Source organism: Panthera uncia, chromosome B4 (genome assembly GCF_023721935.1).
Source record: "Panthera uncia isolate 11264 chromosome B4, Puncia_PCG_1.0, whole genome shotgun sequence".
Lineage (NCBI taxonomy): Eukaryota > Metazoa > Chordata > Mammalia > Carnivora > Felidae > Panthera > Panthera uncia.
Genome location: NC_064809.1, coordinates 52,900,996 through 52,920,366, shown reverse-complemented (window position 1 = coordinate 52,920,366; position 19,371 = coordinate 52,900,996). Strand labels below are relative to the sequence as shown.

Sequence of the window (19,371 nt, the reverse complement as noted above, 5' to 3'; positions counted from 1 at the left end):
CCTGGAGTACTTAGGACAAAAGACCCCTTAGGCACCAGCAAAAGGTCTTTCACCCAGAGGGCTTGCCAAGAGTGCATATAACCTTATTGCTGCTTTTTTAGATATGCTACACCATAGATTCCATGCACTAAGCAGGCAGGGGACTATTTTTCTGGGAAAAGGACAACAGACACAGCGTGGAAAGGCTCTAATCTAAGGGATGAGGGGTAGAGGGGTGGATCCGCGTGGTGCCAGATCCTTTAAGACTTTGAATTTTGAATCCCAGCCACTTGCCAAAGAAAAACGCTGGATAGTTGTGTCACAGGGCATGCTGATTGCCCTAGCTATTCTATAAGGGCTGCCTGAACAAGGGAATGGGGTGGCTCCACTTTCCCACCAACACCAACATGGTGGGACCCTAGAGAGCAGCACAGAGGCCCCCAGTGGAGGCAGGACCCCCTTATACCAAACTCCACCCCTCTGTACCTGGCAACTGCTCATTTACTGGGCAGGACTGACTCTGAGCCAATGCAGCAGCCTCTCCTCCAGACCAGCACAGCCAGCACTCTCCATGCACCAAGTGTACTAAAAGTCAAGTGCTTCCAAATGACACCTGAGGTTCTGGTTAAAATAGTCTAGGTTTTATGGTTGGCATAGAACAGCCAGTGTTTTTCTATTGTATTTATGTTTGAGTCCTGCTTGGCAAGCAAGGGATAGTAAGCTACTTTCTTACTTGTGAAATTTCTCATATTCCCAACAAGGAATTGGTGATTCCAAGGAAGCATCCTATGGGCAGGATTACCCATACAGGTACCAACTCCTTTAGATGTGTTTTGTTTGTTTCTTTATTTTGTTTTATTTTGTTTTGTTTTTAAAGACTGGTGCATACAAACCACATCTTCTTTATCCACTCATCAATTGAGGAATAATACTTGACAATGAGAAAGAATGAAATCTGGCCCTTTGCAGCAACGTGGATGGAACTGGAGAGTATTATGCTAAGTGAAATAAGTCAAAGAAAGACAGATACCATATGTTTTCACTCACATGTGAATCTTGAGAAAGTTAACAGAAGACCATGGGGGAGGGGAAGGGGGAAAAAGTTACAGAGAGGGAAGGAGGCAAACCATAAGAGGCTCTTAAATACTGAGAACAAACTGAAGGCTAATGGGGGTTGGGGGAGAGAGCAGAACAAGCAGTGATGGGCATTGAGGAGGGCACTTGCTGGGATGAGCATTGGGTGATGTATGGAAACCAATTTGACAATTATATTTATTTTTTTAATATGAAATTTATTGTCAAATTGGTTTCCATACAACACCCAGTGTTCATCCCAACAGGTGCCCTCCTCAATGCTCATCACCCACTTTCCCCTCCCTCCCACCTCCCATCAACCCTCAGTCTATTCTCAGTTTTTAAGAGTCTCTTACCTCTAGCTAGGCTTCTCAAAAAGAAAAGGGAGATGACCCAAATGGATAAAATCATGAATGAAAATGGAATTATTACAACCAATCCTTCAGAAATACAAGCAATTATCAGGGGATACTATGAAAAATTATATGGCAACAAACTGGGCAACCTGGAAGAAATGGACAAATTCCTAAGCACCCACACACTTCTAAAACTCAAACAGGAAGAAATAGAAAACTTGAACAGACCCATAACCAGCGAAGAAATTGAATCAGTTATCAAAAATCTCCCAACAAATAAGAGTCCAGGACCAGATGGCTTCCCTGGGGAATTCTACCAGACATTTAAAGCGGAGATAATACCTACCCTTCTCAAGCTGTTCCAAAAAATAGAAAGGGAAGGAAAACTTCCAGACTCATTTTATGAAGCCAGTATTACTTTGATTCCTAAACCAGACAGAGACCTAGTAAAAAAAGAGAACTACAAGCCAATATCCCTGATGAATATGGATGCAAAAATTCTCAAGATACTAGCAAATTGAATTCAACAGCATATAAAAAGAATTATTCACCATGATCAAGTGAGATTCATTCCTGGGCTGCAGGGCTGGTTCAACATTCACAAATCAATCAATGGGATACATCACATCACATTAATAAAAGAAAAGGACCATAGGATCCTGTCAATCAATGCAGAAAAAGAATTTGACAAAATTCAGCATCCGTTCTTAATAAAAACCCTCAAGAAAGTTGGTATAGAAGGAACATACTTAAATATAATAAAAGCCATTTATGAAAATCCCACAGCTAACATCATCCTCAATGGGGAAAAACTGAAAGCTTTCCCCCTGAGATCAGAAACATGACAGGGATGTCCACTCTCACCGCTGTTGTTTAACATAGTGTTGGAAGTTCTAGCATCAGCAATCAGACAACAAAAGGAAATCAAAGACATCGAAATTGGCAAAGATGAAGTCAAGCTTTCACTTTTTGCAGATGACATGATATTATACATGGTAAACCCGATAGACTCCACCAAAAGTCTGCTAGAACTGATACATAAATTCGACAATTATATTTAAAAAAAAATAAAGACTGGTGTAAAAACCTTATAAGAACATCTAATATTATTTGGGGAGAGAAAACTTACACCCAAAATGGGAAGAAAAATATACTGAAACAGGAAGTATTAGTAGTTGTATAGGGATGAAGCCATTTTTACTTTGGAAGGAAAGGTATGAGTAGAAACTGAGAATGAGATATTGGTCAAGAGACACTTCATGGAGGAGGATGCCTATGGAGCAATTTGGGAAATAAAAGTCACATAGGTGAATTGGAAAATAAAAGGGACAGTAATTCTAGGGTACACAGACATTTAAAAAGGAGTCATGCAAGAATGAGACTCTTGTGAGGGATGTTTGTATTTGCATTTGAAGGGAATTTATGAGCCAGGTTTGTATTGTGTATTGTGTCATGGAGTGAGATTGCTGAATCAGAAAAGAATGAAATATGTTCTCATTGCCATGTGGAGGACAGACAGACAGAAGGATGTGGACAGATAGACTCTCCCTGGGAGGCAGTTGTTACAAGTCACATATGTCTTGGTCTTCAAAGTGTGGTCCATGAACCAGCAGCATGGTATCATCTGGGAGCTTGCTAGAAATGCAGAATCTTAGGCCCCAACCCAGACCTATTAAATCAGAACCTGCATTTTCAACAGTCTCTCAAGGTATTTGTATGTTCTTTCAGGTTTCAGAAGAACTCACCTTAGATGATGGATGATAGTTGCCTCAGATAAGCACTATGGAAGGTCTGAAAACTTTAGAATTGGGAGCACAAGAGGAGGGGCCAAGGCTGGGAAAATTGAATTTGAGGAAGGGGGAGAAGTCTGGGCTTTGGCTGCCCTCCTGTCCCCAGGCCTCCCACACCAGACACTGTGCCATGGTTTGGCACTCTGCCACTTTAGGAAAATGCCTGCCGTGCCCATGTTGGAGTCTGCCTGGTCCTCGGGGGCTCTCCTGGGGCAAGCATTGTGGGGTTAGGAGAACTGTCAATTCTGTTACCCCTACTTCATGTGATGGCCTGAAGAGTTATTAGTTCATTTTAGTCATGATCCACCTCAAGGTTGTACTGTTTCTTATTCATATGGGTGATAATGTGATAATACTAATTTAGGAGGCTATGAAAGTTGGGAGGATTGAAATAGGACCTTTTAACTATCTTTCAGGAGAATTAGGGTGCTTTCCTCTTTCAGAAGTTTTAAGGAGAGACAAGATGACTACATAAAGGGCTGTACCCTGGTAGGGACCAAATTAAACCTTTCTAAGGAATATTTTGATGATTGTATTGGGCTAATAACAAAATATATGAGACCTATAATTCCAGAGACCTGAACTGATAGGCACTGGAACAATGTTATCAGGCGGCATTTGAGAATATTCCTCAGGCTTTGATGGTTTTTGTACCTCATCCTCAATCAGAATGGGTGATAAGAGAGACTGTTATTCAAGGAAAACATATTCAGATAGATGATAAGGAAGAATTTCTGAGATTAAAGGGTGAAGGGGGAGACAGGAGGGTGCAGGCTCTTTGGCCATAGGCATGGCTGTCTCATTTGGGTTTGGAATCCTCAGATGGTCCTCTGCCAAGAAACAGGGAAATCTATAAAATGAACTCTCACAATCTCCTTTACCCAAAGAATTCTCCTGTCAACTTGTGAAATGCAAGGGTGGGATGGATATGTGGTGTATGTAAAGTGGTGAAACATGGGGATGATGAATGACCAAAGGAAAAAAAAATCTTATTAAAGCATTGAAATCTACTAAAAATGATAAAACAGGGCTTTGATTTAGGAAACAAATTGCATGTTAGGGCTCAAATAAGAGTTTTAAGTTTCCATGTCCTTCGTCTCTTCATGTATTTATCTTGTCTCATTGATGAGATTTGAAAACCTCCTAAGGGCACCTTTTGGGATGAGCACTGGATGTTGTATGGAAACCAATTTGACAATAAATTTCATATATTGAAAAAAAATAAAATAAAAAATATAAAAACCTCCTACTGGAAAAGAACATCTCTTTCATGTATTATCTCTTCATATCTCTAATTCCCACAAAGTGATGATAAACATAATAGCATAATAACATTTGTTGACTACTATGCCTATACTTTGTTCCAAACACTTTACATAATCATCTATTTAACACAAATGTTCTATGAGGTGAGTATTGTTTTGGTCACTTTACAAAAGTTGAAACTATGGCTCAGAGAGGTTATGCCACTTGTGTAAAGTGAGTAGTGAAGCTAGGATTTGTACCCAGTTTCAGCAAAGTTCATGCCTCTAACCCTTCAGCTGTCTTCTGCAGGGAGTAGTGGCTCAGTAAAGGACTGATGATCATTGAAACTTGATGGCATAGAGTAGTTGAAAGACAGTAGATAATTCTAAATAATGAAAAATGAAAAAACAATTTATTTTTTTTGTGGTATGTAGTCAGAGAGACACTTAGTGACACATGGAAGCTTATATTCACAAATTCTCTCATTCACCTTCACTGTGCCCCACCCTTATTCAATGAATTTTCAATGAATAAAGAACTTCATTGAAAGTCATGCGTATGTGCAAACTATATGGACATATGTGTTTGAATTTGTGTGGAAATATGTGCCAAGGAGTGGGCCACCTCTTTCTGCTAGGTCTAGAAACATGTGCATATTTGTTAGACTTATTGGATATGGTGTGTGTGTGTGTGTGTGTGTGTGTGTGTGTGTGCAGTGTATTGTGTGCATGTGTGTGAGTGCGTGTACACAAATCCTGAAGGACTTCAACCAGCGATAAGGAACTGCCTGCTTTCCGCCCCCCACCCTCATTGATATATTTGTACCAAACACTGATATTTACTTTTCATTACCTCTCAACAGAACCTGAATGAGTTTTCTTCCTGGGAAGATTATGGCTAAGACACTGGGCTGCTTGGAGCCCCTATAAATCTGCTGCAGTCATAAGAGGTTTACAGAGAAAGAGAAACAGCAGCCACAGTGCAATCCCTTCCTGTCTTTTACTTTCTAGCCTGATACACAGCAGCCCTTGTATGCACACCACCCATGTAACCACCTCACCTCTCTCCTAGAGCCCCTCATGGAAGGTACTAAGGGAAGAAATTTTACTTCTTTACCCCCAAGTGAGACTTTCTATTTGGGCCATCCTAGAAAGAAGAGAATTAAAAACTATACCAGTGAAGGAATTTAGATTTGAGATTGTCAGAAATTGGTCATTTGTGAAACTAATTTCATGGAAAGCAATGGGCTTTGACAGAAGCAAAGTTGGAAAGAGGAGTTGAATGTCTCTGTTTACATCTTTAGAAAGCCTGAAGCAAACCTCCTGAAGGGGGAATGATCTGCACATGATTTGAAGGCAGACACAGTGCAGGAACTGCCCCACCCCCCCCCCCCCCACCCCCCCCCCGCTCCAACGCCAGTACTTGGGGGATTTTTTTATGAGGGTTTTTTATGACAAACTTTACTTTACATCTGACATTTCACAGCATCTCTTGTCCAGAGAAGGAGGAGATACAGATATTACATAATATAGCATCAGTACATTGAGGAAAATGGACTATGGAGATGGAAGAAGAGATTTCTCCCTTTCCCAGGTATGCAAATTACCTGACTTAATTTGTGTAGTGTGTGCTTTTCTGTGTTTGTACTCTTCTTGGGAACAAGATTAAGAAGTCCTGTCATTCTTAAGAAATGACTCAGTGGGGGAAGAGAGGAGATGAGAGACATATAGGTGGAGGTATAATGGATATGCTGTCCCAATTGAAACTTACACCCCTTCAAGAAGACCAAGTACAAGAAAACTGGGATAAATGGAGGTTGAGCTAGGACCCAGGTCCTGGCTCCTGTCTTCCATATTCAAAGCCTCAGCTTTTGCAGTTTTACCTTGAAGTTCACTGGTCCTTGCATTTCACTCTCCAATAATGAATAGAAGTTAAATACCAAAGATCCTCAGCGTCACCAAATTTTCCTTTCCTTTCCATTCAAAGCAAAAACAAAATTGGCAGTTTAGGTTTGGAATCAGCAGGCCTTTTCCCTAAGACCTAAATAGTCTGGACGTCAGCAGGGACAGATCCCTCAAATTCCTTCCCAGAGACCAACTAGCCCAGAACAGCTATTCTCTTGTGGTCTTCCAAGGAATTATTAGCCCAATAGACTAGGAGGGATCCCTGGCATGGTACAGGCCAACTGCTCCACGGTGGGTTGGTCACCAGAGGGGCACTGGTTCCCAGCTGACTCAACAAAATTTGTCACTGAAACCCAAGTTCAGCTGCCCATCATTTCTCCAAAAGCCAACACTCAAGAGGGGAGGTTTGTTTGGAAAGGAATATGAGCTTTATTCAGGAGCCCATCTACCTGAGGAGAAGGCAGACTCTTGTCCAAAGAGCAACTCCCAGGTCTCTGCCTGGCCCAGGGATTTTAAAGGAACTTAGGGCAGTTAATCAGCAAAGGGAGTACAGTGGTCCCTAATGTTGCTTGATTACATACATACTTGATAATATCAGATACAGATGTTATCTCAGTTCTGGGAAATTGTGCAAGGGGGTCTAGTTCCTTGGTGCACAAGGGTGGGTGGTGTGGTGCAAGTTTCTGTATTCTTTTTCATGATGTGCAGAAGGCTCTGTTCTTTTCTAAGAAAGGATGCATGATTTATAGGTATACTAAGAAAGGTTAGTTAATCATGTGGGCTCAGGGTGCTGGTAAGGGATTAAAGAATAGTGGAAGATTTTCCCTGGGACGGCTCCCTTGGAGATGATTAGCACTTCAAATCCTTCGATGCACAGGCTCAGCATTTCATCGTTAGTATTTTGGCTGAGGTCAGCAGCACTAAAGGTTATTAAAGAACATCTAACCTGGAAAGGGACAATAATGGGCCAAGAGGGGTGGGAGTCAGGGTTGGGGCAAGTGAGTTCCATGGAGTCAGGCAACCCAGAGATCAAGTTTCCAGAAGTTTTCACAACTGAAGATTTGTGGCTGAAAGAGACCAGGTTTCTGTGTCAAGGACAGCAGGACTGGAAGTGTGTTGGGGGAGATAATCACCACGGAGGTTGGGAGATGGAATGTGGTTGCTTTCCGTGGGTGGACACTTTGCTGATGGACGTTTTACCTGTCTTTTAATCCTCCCAGAATTATTAGGGAAATGTTATTAATTGAATCTTACAGGTGATGAAACTGAAGATCAGAGAGTTTGTATCAAGTGCCCAAGGTAACAGAGCATATTAAGAAGCAAAAGTAGAATTTGAACTCAGGTCCTTGCCTCTGAGCCATACCACTGGGAAGAAGGTTTATAATTTCACAATACAACTGGGCAGAAGGTTTATTCTTTTCTTTTATGTGACTGCCTTAGCTGAAGTTGTGGGAGTGGAAGGTGAGGCGAGGAGTGTCAGATAGGTGCTCAAAAGTGTCTGTTGAGAGAAGGAATGAGTTATCTCTGCAGATTCCATTTCCATGGTGTGGGCCAGAGTCCTACAGACTCTGTGGCAGGAAGGGGAATATAACAAAGGAGTTCCAGTATGGGCCCAGAAACTGAAAATATGTTTCCTGTGGGTTTACATGTTTTCTCCTGGATATTCTAGATCTCTAGAATCTAGAGGACTGGGCACTGGATTTTTAGAAGAAAAGAATATAGTGTACATGTGTACAAGAGTGTTTGATGAGTGTATGAGAGTGTATAAGTTTGGATGTGCATGCCCTTCTGTAAATGTATAAGTTCATGAATATGTGTCTTTGTGTTGCATACATGTGACAATGTGACGTATAAGTGTGTATATGTGAATATTCTGAGGGTATGTTTGTGTGCATGTATATAATTGTGAGTATCTGTGTGTGTGTATCTGCATGTGTGCAGGTGCATTTGTACATGTGTGTATGTGTGTGTGCTGTCCCAGTGAAGCCTGAAGACTCATAGCTGAAGATGTCTTTGATTTGTGCAAACTTCTGCCAGATTTCAGGCTGTGGTATGGGGTAGGGTGAAGCAGGAAGCCAGAAGAGAAAGTCTGTCTGTACTTGGGGTGTGAGAGGTTGGGTAGCCTAAGCAGTGGATGTCTCTGTCCTGCCAGGCACAAGGGGATGGCATCAGGGTCCCAGGTCTGAGGCTTGGTGGAGACTGGTTCCTGAGGCTTTAGCTCAGGGCTTGCATTAGAAGAGCTCAGAGGCCCTGCTCTGACCAGGGAGGGCCATAAAGAGATGAGGACAGGGTGGAAAGGTAGACAGACAGTGGAGGGTTCAGACATACTTTCTGTACCCTCCCACCCCCAAGATTTGGGATGATGTAACCAGGCTGCAGTTCCTGGATCTATGCTCTACCTATTCTGTCTGAGGCCATAGAGTCCTCAGAAGTCTTTGTGAACCACCTTCTGAGGCTGGGATGACCAGAATCACAGTGAAAACTTCTTTCTGGCCAGTACCACCCAGACAGGTCCAAAACAAGTCCTTGTCTCTTTGAGGCTTCTGGTAAAGCCATATGTGTTTTCTTACTGAATTTCACACAAGCTGAGGCTTTCAGACCCCTTGTGCTGGGAAGTTATTACTGAGTCTAATTCAAATCCTCTTTTTGCACTTTGTGCCCAATAAGCCCAGGCTGAGTTTGTAAAATTGGAGCCCAGCACCCTCACCCCCAAGAATGGAAGAGGTTTCTTCTGGATAGAGAAGTATGTCAGAGTGTAGGGACATTGAGAGGATATGGGGCGAATCCTGGTGGATCACAGATGGGTCAGACCTTTCCTGGCAGGAGGGCCATGGTCAACAGGGCAGATTCATAGAAGAGAGATCAGAAACCACCAGTTTTTCCTGTTTTCCCTGTGACTCCAAGTAGTGCCAGGGGAAACTGTGGCTATGATACGAGGAACCAAGGATAGAGCCAGGAAAGTTCTTACCTGTGTGAAGATTTGAGGAGCCTCTGGAAACACAAGACAAAGACCAAATGATGAATGAGGAGAAGTTCCTCTTGCAGCTCAGGAAGTAGGAAGGGAGGTGCGGGGGCTGTGGGACTCTGAGGGACAGAGGGGTGTGTGTGCTGAGGGTGAGTGTGTGCACAGCATGGTGTTTGTGGTGTACGTGTCTGTGCTCCGTGGTTAACTGTCCTTTGTGCAGCAGTCATGTATGTAAACATACATAAAATGGGAAAAGGTATAGTTTTGACATGAGTTTTATAAACCTCGCATTCTGAGCTGGCTTCCCACTGGGGACTACAAAGTAGTCTTTTCTTTTATGAGCAGCAGTCAGCACAAATGGGAAGACCCTTGTATTGGGAATTAAAAAAACATGGGTTCCAGTTCTGGCTCTAGTTATCAGCTGGAACCCTGTGAAGCATCACCTCTGAGGCAGGATGTCATCTGTTCTCTGAAAAGTGGTACACCCCACAGTACTGGGACCAGAAAATGGAAGGGGGCTGAGTAGGTGATGGCATTTCAGGGGCCAATGAGAATAGGGATGCCAGAGGAGAGGACTGCAGGAGGGATTTCCAAAATCAGAAATTTGTGGGTTGTTGCTGGAGCCCAGGGCTCCCCCAGCCTGGGAGCCCAGCCCTATCTCAGCGCCTGGGGCCCAGGGCTAGCTCTGCAGAGAGAGTCATTCTCTGCCACCCTCTTGTGGCTGCCCAGGCTTCTCAGGTCTCTGCCAAGAAGTTTCCCTTCAAATCCAGAAAGGCTTGCCACTCATCTCAATGGTAAAAATTGCATATATCAGGAAATGATGTTTGGTCATCCAACCACGTCTTTTCCCCCATCTCCCCTGGTTTCAGGAGGCACTCACGACCTCATTAACACTGAAAAAGTCTTCCTGATATTTAACCTTATTTGCCATTGCCTGAAGTTTTAAGTTTGGCTTTTGGGGATGTACAGTGGAGACAAGGCGCTGAAATCAAGATATTTGAGCAGACAGAGCAATTTCTCTCCCTTCTTGGATTCCATCTCCAACCTCAACTTCCAAGTGTCCTTGAAAGTTTTCAAAGAAAAAAAGCAAGGATAGTGACATTCCTGGCAAAAATGAGTCTGGAGTGGACCAGGCACAAGGAGCCTAGGCTTCTAAAGATTTGCACCTGAGCTCAGTCCCTCAGCCTCAGCATGAAAATGGATTTGCAGGAGCCAGGAGGCAAGAGAGACAGGGATGCTGGAGGGAGATGAAATATTTGACAGATGCTGACAAAACTCCTTATCTGCTAGCTCTGGAATCCCTTCCCAGATTTGCACCTGAGCTCAGTCCCCAGCCTCAGCATGGAAATGGATTGGCAGGAGCCAGGAGGCAAGAGACAAGGATGCTGAAGGGAAATGATATATTTGACAGATGCTGACGAGACTCCTTATCTGCTAGATCTGGAATCCTTTCCCACACACCAGGCTGCCCTGACTCTTCCCTTTCAGTGTTCAGTGCTCACTAGTGACTGCCTGTCTTTGGGGAGACTCCCCGGAGGCCAAGTGTCAAAGTGTCATTGGGTGGGCAAGGGGGAAGAGGAGGAAGGAGGAATGCCAGGTAAATTACTGAGGAGGAGGTGGAATGACTGGGATTTGGGCTGGGATTCCATGATCACTGGAGTGCTTGGAATGCTTGGCAGGGGAAACTCCAGGGGGCAGGTACTGAGTTGCTGATAGTGAGTGAGAGGGGCTGGGGGTAGGAAGGAATATTGAAAGGGATTGAATTCCACTGATTTAGGTTCTTCTTTTGGGAGACCTGGTGGAAAATGAGCCAGTGACTTTATTTCCTATATACAAGAGAATTTCATATATATATGAAATATATATATATGTGTATATATATATATATATATATATATATACATACATACATATACATATGAAGGGTTACAGAGGCCTTGAGGTGATAAAAGAGTGACACATAATTTGTGTTCTCCTTCCTGTGTTTGAAGATATGCTACATCTCCTCCCTGGACGAGTTGCCCCATGTAGGCCTGTCTGAGGGGTGCAAGGAGACATTGGGAAGTTCTGGCCCAGCATGCACAGGCAAAGCCCCCAGGTTTTATATTTTGCACACACCTCTCACTTCTGGCAAAGTACCTCCAGCAGGCCTCCTGACTCTCCTCACTGCACTTCCCATAGAATGCACCAGATGCAAAGACACCTGGCTCAAGGGGACCTTAAGTGCACTCCCAAAATTTCCAATGGCTCCCATTGGACTAACTGGGGAGTGGAAAGGGGAAGATTCAGGACCTGAATGGCCAGCATAGCCAGAAATGGGGCAAGCAAAATCTGTTCCCCCATTTCCCCTCATCTGCTTCTCAACAGCCTCTTTTCCTGCCCCTCTCTCCCTCCTGCAGCAAGAGGCAACCTCCCTCTCCCTGTGTCTCTGCACACCCACCTCCATCATATTACTTCACTTCCTCTGTCTCCCTCTGTCTTCTGTCCATTTCTCTACTCCCTGCTCCACTCTGTTTCTCTCCCTCTGATTTCAGTTGAGCTTTGCCAATTCTTCTCCATCTCAGTCTTTCTCTAACTCACATCTTGTTTCTGTTCTCCCCCGTCTACCTCCACTGCTCAGAGCAGTCCTGCAGAGGGAGGGGTGTCTCCCCAAAGAGGCTGGTCTGGGATGAAACAACGCTGTGGGGAGGTGGGGAGGTGGTCAGTGAGTGATTTTTAGGGTGACTTTGTGTCTCTCTTGTTTTAAGTACAATGAACCTATTCCATGCAACCATCTTCTTCACAGGAGCACTTACAACTGCTGCTGCAGGTACCTGGTCACCTGGCATCCTCTGTGGGGATTGGCTTCACAGCCTGCAGCACAGCCCTGAGCATCCTCACCAGAGACACATGTTTGTCCTTTAGGGTGGATCCAATTTTTTAACACTGCCAAGTTTTTTTTCTGAGTCTGTAGAATAAAGTGAGAACCCAGCTGGGAACCAGTATTTCCAGTTAATATAAGGTGAGTGTGAGAAGACACAGTGGAGGATGTGTCTTCTTCCAAAATGGCTCTGAAAAGTCATTCTGAAGGGGCAGTTTGCAGGATGTGACAGAAGGAGTCATTCCTGGTGTTTGCTGGAGCCCCAGTTTAATATTCCTGTCTGTGAAAAACAGGTAGTAGTGCTCCCAGGAGCATTCCCAGCCTGGTACTGGAGGGTGAGGCCTGCATTTTCCTGAGATACTCAGTCCAAAGGTCCTGCCCTTGGGGGTCTTATAGACACCCTCCCTGCAACTAATATGCAAAATTACCTGGTGACACTCAGCTCAGACCAACAAGTGCAAAGGACCAAGGCAAATTCAGAATCAGATCCAGTTAGTTGATTAGGGAAAGCTACCTGGAAGAGGACTGTTATGAGTGGGATGTAGAAGGAGAAACCCAACAGGGCATGGGATGGAGGAGGAAAAGAGGAAGAGAACCTTTCTCTGTTGTTTTTGAAGCAAAATGAGCAAAACTTAAGCCAGGCGGGAGAGAGCTTTGCTTGCCTGGAATAAACAGTTCTATTGGGGAACCAGCAAGAAGGGGAATAGAGGCAAGCAGATGTGGACAGCCAGGCTGGGTTTGTGTGTCTCTATTCTCACATGCCAGAGAACAGGGCCTTGTCTTCTCCTCTTTTGGGATGCTTTCCTTCCCCCTGAGGTGGTTTCACAGGGGGAGTCTAAAGAATGGACACTGAGAGGTGCTGAAAGTTTGAGATCAAACAGGAGAGGGAGGCCTCGGGGGATAGGACAGCAAACTAGGATTCTGATGTGTATCTCTTACCTACAGGCTGTGTAATCCTTTTTGAGAGTGCCATGGCTGAGGAAGGAAATAATCATCTCCTTCCTGGAGCTGAGGGTTAGAGGGGAATTAACCTCCTAATGTTTAGATCTTTTATTCTCTTATGTGAGGCACATCATCTGGATTTCAATCCAACGGGCAAAGAAATAACAGCAAAAAAGAAGACTTACCTTTTCCTGTTTGGGGTGTGTGTGTGTGTTTCTCTGTTTTTAGCATTTACCTACTGTAGCTCTAAGGAAATCCTTTCCAGAGTGTCTGATGAATTTGTTTTGCTGAAATTAAACCTATCTCTTTAGTGGAGGTAGTTTCTGAAGCTCAGGATCTGGTTCACTCTTTCATAAAAGATGTGTGTCTGTGGGGGAGGAAGAGGGTAAACTTGGAGAAGAAGTTTAATTACTCAGTTCCTGGTTTTAATTACATGTAAATCCTGGACACACTGAAATTTATTAAACTTCTAAGTGTCCATGGGAGTGGGATAGACCTGGTGGGTGTTGCTCTCTTGTCTTCTCTGCAAGACTTTTCTGGAAGTTTCCCTCTTCACTCACCCTCCCTCCTGCTCCTAAAGAGACTCCTTGGGTTCTGGATATAACCAAACATCTTACCTCTGAGATCTTCAAATGTGGCTGGCAGGGATGGAGGCAGAGAGAAAAATTCCCTTTAGATTGCTTGTGTTAATGTTCTTAGGGTCTCCCCTGGCCCTGAGAGGAGCTGGGGAGCTAGTCTTTGCAGAGTCCCAGGAAAGCCTGGGAAGAAGGCAGGGTCCAGATTGCCATGCTAAGTCTCAGGTCTTCACACACATGTTTGTTTGCTTCATTGCTTTTCCCTTGAAACCTAGATTCAAGCATGTATACTGGCCTGAAGGTTTTTAAACTCTGCCTCAGTTTCCCCTTTTGTAGGCTGCATATGCATATTTTGGGGGGTCCTTTAGCAAAAAGCTGCTTGAAGGCATTGATGGTGATGCTCAGAAGGTGATTACATTGTTGACTCAAATTAATTGACGATCACTAATACATTATTTGCTTATATTTTGCATGGTGCTTATTTAGCTCTCAATGCAGACATAGTCCCAGTCCTTACCCTCTCCTCCCTCTTCTCCATGTGATCCCTAACCTTTCTGTTCCCAGCACTTTCTCAAGACCTTGTCAGCCTGGCTTGCCTGCCTGCCTCTGTTTCTCTTTCTCCTTGGCCCCCACTTTCCTTTGCACTAGTTGTGTCAGGCTGCATTCACTTTGAAACATTTAGGGCTGATCTTTAGGGTCTTTTGATTGCAGCATTGTGGAGGACATGGTAGGGGAGGCAATTTTCATACCCATGTAGGGGTCTCTGGGATCCCCAGGTGGCACAGGGAGGGAGCCGGGGGTTAGCAATGGCAGCAGCTTCATCCTGTCAGCTTTATGGGTGCACCCCTCACCCAGCAGCACCTGAAAGGGGACCAGGCTCAGCAGAAAGACAGGTGGTATGGAAGAGGATCCCAAAGCAGGAAATTCTCTAGGCAAGGACTATGTTTTCCTTTATTTCCTCTAGCACAAGCTGAATACGTTATTCAGTTACAATGTGCTAAGAACGTTGAGTGAGTGTCTCTGGAAATCCCTGTTGGTAAAGCTTAAGCCAGTTCCCTTTTAGTTTTATTCCCGGAGTGATGGGAAACAGGTGAGGGAGCAGGGTGGATGGTGGTGGTAGAGGAAACTAGTAGGAGATTTCTCAGTGGGGCATTGGGGGTTGCTTCTGTCAGTGTTTAAAGGGCTGCTGAGGAGGCTCTTTAGCTGGATCAGGGACTGGCCTCCAAATTACCACAGGCTCGACTCCACTTAGCTCCCCACATTCTCCTCCTGCCAACCAGTACAACCTCTATACCCAGGACTCTGGAGAATTTATTTACTTCTAAATTCACATCTTGCTGCCACAAAGTCTCCAACAAAGTCCCAATTAAGCCCTCACTCCACCAACTCACCCAGATATGGCCCCACTAGTCTTCCATTCCCCACCTCCTGCTTTCCTTCTGAATTCTGTCTAATCCAACTCCTTCACTATTTCTCAACCTGCTGGTGTTCCCCGCCTCCCCAAATGCCCAGCCTCCCCAAGGGCCCTATCTCTAGAGGGCCCCTGCCAAGCTCCACTTCAAGTGCTGACTCTGCTTAGCCAAGCCTTTCCCTGTCCCTGGGTTTGGCTTGCACTTTCTTCTCAGGTCTTTCTCCTTTGAGAAATAAAAAGTTCATGGGTAAGTGATTTCTCATTTTTATAGAGTTGACAAGGAAACTAACACAGAGCCAGAGAGGAAAAAGGCTGGGCTTGGAGTTCTGCTATGGGGGTTGCATATTTCATGGCTGACTTTGCTTTGGGGGGTATAGATAGATCAGAAGCCCTGCAAATTTGGGAAAAGCAGGTAGGTTTTCTGGGGTCAGAGTGATTTGGAGGCCTACACTCTGTTCTCCTCCAGACCAGAAAGGTTCTCAGCTCTCCTGAGGAAAATATGAGTTAGGAGAGGTTATTCTTTGGCACTTCTCCTACTTAGTCCTTCTCATCTCTTTGCCCTGCCCTCCTTCCTGGCCTTTCCTTCCTGTTATGGTACAGAGCTTGCTTTATTCATCTTTGTCTTTCCCACAGGGTCCAGCACATAGTATGCTTAGACATGTTCTTTGAATGAAGATTCTTTCATCTGACTCTGCTGCCTCCTTCATGTTTTGACAAACTTTCTCACTTGAGATTCTGAAAGTCTCTATATCATATCTTCTTAGGGAGGATATTGGTGTGGACTTTGCAGAATATCAGGTCCAGTTTTATAAGGTGGTCCACCATCACCAGAGAGGAGTTGAAGATATTCTTCCCCCATGCTGAAGGAGCAAGTTATCTATTTTTTACAGCTGTGAAGGTATCTCTGTGCCTTTCTTATCTAATTTTAAAAAGTTGTGGTAGGATTGATTATAAGCCAGGTCAGGCTGTAGGAGGAAAGATTACCAAGATCCCCTGGGGTGTGGCTGCCTACTGGTCTTTAAAACACTGTATGAAGACTTGTCTGAGTTCCCAAGTATATTGTAAATGAGCCAGGGCTAAATAAACCTTGAAACTTAATGGCTCTGTTCTTTCTCTTGGAATCTATCAATTTTATGTACATGAATTTATTAATTTATAAAACCTTGGTGGAGAAGCCTGAAATAGGTCTGGCTTCCTGGGTCTCCAACAGGCCATTTGTTCTTACCAAAGTACATGTTTGCAACTCTTTAATCTAAGGCCTTAGAGTCTTAAACTCTTCTCCACCCTTCTCTGCTCCCAAGACCATGTACACTGTGGGAAGTACTCCAACACCAGAAGTCCAGACAATGCTTATCCATGCATGACACCTATTTTATTGCTTATATGTGCCAAATGTTGATTTCAAGGTTGTCTTTCTCTTGCCCTCTAGAGTTTCTTGGGAATGATTCTCCATTATCAATTAATATGTGTTATATGCCCTCAAAGGCAGATTCATTTTAACCTTAGTTTAAGCAAAATCATGTGGAAAGTCCAGTATCTTTAACCAAGTATATTTCAAATTGATAAATATGATTTTTGGATTATATCTTTTGGTTTATCCTTGTCCCTTTTTTCTTTTATTAGCACAGAAATCACAAAGCAAAGTGGGGATTAAAAAGAACTAGTGAAGAGGGATAAAGAATATTCCTTAAGAATTGGTGCCCAATGTTCTTTGTGTAGACTATGTTGCCTGAGCTGGGGTGAGGCAGATGGATCTTGGTGGAAAAGTCATATTGATCTATATTTGGGTAAGAACTCAGGACATTGTTGTGTTTGTTTTGCTGTAGGAAAGAGAACAGATCATCTGAGTCATATTAAAGTTGTATTATGCCAAATAATGGTGTAATGATACTAGTGTATAGCAAGAACTCTATAGATATTGTGTATCACATCACTTTCTAATCCCTTAATTGCACATCTTTCCTGTTTTTTCCCAGCCTTTTCTGATTCGTGTTTGAAAAATGTCATTTTTATTTTTTCTGGTAGCCCATCTAGTTTCTGAAGGTCTCTAGATGCAGAAGCTTATGCTTTTCTGACTTGTCGGGTTGATCATCATGTTTTGATGTGATGATAGAAATGTTAAGAATTTCCGAACTGGATTCTGACTTAAAATAAAGATGTAAATGTGTCAAATCATGAGTGACAAGTTTTGCATTTCCCTGTCTTCTCTGAAATTATCCCAGAGGGACTAGGAAAAACCACCTTGTTCACAACCATACCAGAATGATACTAGATAATATGGAGTCTATACAGTCTCTAGAGAACCAGCTGGCTACCTGATTGTTTACCCAAATAATGGTGTAATGATACTAGTGTAGAGTGTGAGTATAGCAAGAACTCTATAGATATTGTGAGAAGGAAGCAAAAATGTTTTGGTCCACATTTACATAGATTTTGGTCAACATTTCAGTGGATGGATTTGGTCTATACACAGTTGGTGTGAAGCATGAAGTTTACATCAGGATGGGTTTTTACTGACTTGGAATTCAGCCTCTGCCAGACTGGGAATGAATTTGAGAGGTGTAGGGCTCGGGGTGGTCATGTAGGTAGGAGAGCTGGAGGAGGTGGCTGTGTTTCCTCTTGGTCTAAGGAGCAGACAGTTTGGGGGATGCCATGCCCTCAAGTCTTGGTTAGTAATATTTACTTATAGAATTAGGGTTTCTAGTCTCATTGACAGACATGAAGCAGGTCCTACCCTAGAGTGATTTTATTTTAGATGGGGAGACAAAGCCTGCTTCCAAGTAACATGCAAACAGAATATAGTACAAAGTAAGATCATGGGTGGGAGGATGCCTGGTAAGTGGTCTATTTGGTGAGGTTGTTCTCAAAAGACCCCTAGGATACAAGTTTGGATATTTATTTTCTTTACTATAAGCTGAATTTGGTTAGTCCAGCTTTCTTTCCAACTTTTCAGGGTAGCTATCTGACTTTTACTTCTCCTTCCCTAGGGGAGAATTTACATATTTATTATTACTGCAATGATATTTCTCTCTTTTCCTTTCCTTTAGAGACCATGGTTGAGAATAATAATAATAATTATATTTTTATAATATATTTAACTGGATCTGTCTAGTTGGGTAAACAGAATTTACTGATTCAAGGTGTGGGTGGAGCTTGTTTTGTGTTTTTGGTGGGGGGCAAGGAAGAAAGGCATAGATACGCTGTATTTATTGGGTAATGTCCAAAGTTGAAGATGTAGCTTGAACCATGTTTTGCTGGGAAACAGTTATACACAATGCCAAGGTGGGGATATCCATGCAAGCTTCATCATCCATGTAACTTTCTCAGGCTGACCCATGGAGTATACAGAAAGATACTCACTAGTTTTACCAACCTGGAAAATTAGGTCCTTCCTACTCTTACTACTACTCTTACTTTCCATCAACTAGGAAGATATCTGGGATGTTGACATGCCTTTGCCTTGACTATTCATTTCTGACTTAGGAATACCCTTCCTCATTTATACTTTATGTATTTTTTTTAACTTATTTTGGCAGGTGGGTAAGTATTGATGAAATGCCCTTAGTTGTATGTTCCCAGAGAGGACTATTTTGTATTTGCCACCATTGTGCACTGTGTGTAACTGACTGTGTGATGATTTGGGGGTAATGGTGGTGGTGTATATTATTTATGGGAGGTAAAAATGTTGATTTTGCTTGAGTTCTTTTGCACAAAGAATCACTGTGGTGCCTGAATTTTATAATTTGGAATTTGCCTTTATTTTCTTTTACATGTAGTTGAAATCTTATCTTTAATAGATTGAATCCAGTCTTTCACTTAGAAACTTTTTGTGGTTTTTACTTGAGGGATCTTCCAATAGCTCATGTTAGACCCAACCCAAAGTACACAGAACCATTCTGTGTAGTTATTTACAGATAGTACAGGAAAATTATGATAAATACAGAAAATTATTTTCTCTGGAAGCTTATATTATAAGGGCATTTCAGGGATACTTCCTTATCTTCCTGAAACAAGAGAAGTCCTATTCTAGACACCATTTAATCCTTTGACTATGTTACCCCTCCTCCTTTCTTCAGGCTACCTTTAAATGAAGCCACTGCAGTTTGAGTATCATGTCATGTTGCCTAATGACAAAGCTTTAGGTGACTTATTTTACAAATAAAGTAAAACAGTGGAAGTAATAAAACTCTGGATTGTCTATTCAGTTGTGACATGTTCAGGGAGATGACACTAGAGGAAATCATATATCTCACAGATATTGTACTTTATC

The 19,371-nt window shown here is 43.1% G+C and overlaps 2 protein-coding genes across 3 annotated transcripts in view; both read left to right on the top strand.

Moving 5' to 3' along the window:
• LOC125920134 (cationic amino acid transporter 3-like) overlaps positions 1 to 19,371 on the top strand; it is a 243,503-nt gene that overhangs the window by 127,920 nt on the left and 96,212 nt on the right.
• LOC125920140 (cationic amino acid transporter 3-like) overlaps positions 1 to 19,371 on the top strand; it is a 313,660-nt gene that overhangs the window by 277,942 nt on the left and 16,347 nt on the right. Inside the window, exons 1-2 of one of the 2 annotated variants that reach the window (XM_049627141.1) lie at positions 5,933 to 6,037; positions 15,866 to 15,999. The exons of the other annotated variant lie outside the window; for it this stretch is intronic. The gene's annotated coding sequence lies outside the window, so the exon portion shown is untranslated. Of the gene's footprint in view, positions 1 to 5,932; positions 6,038 to 15,865; positions 16,000 to 19,371 lie in introns of those variants that run through there. 2 annotated transcript variants of the gene reach the window in all.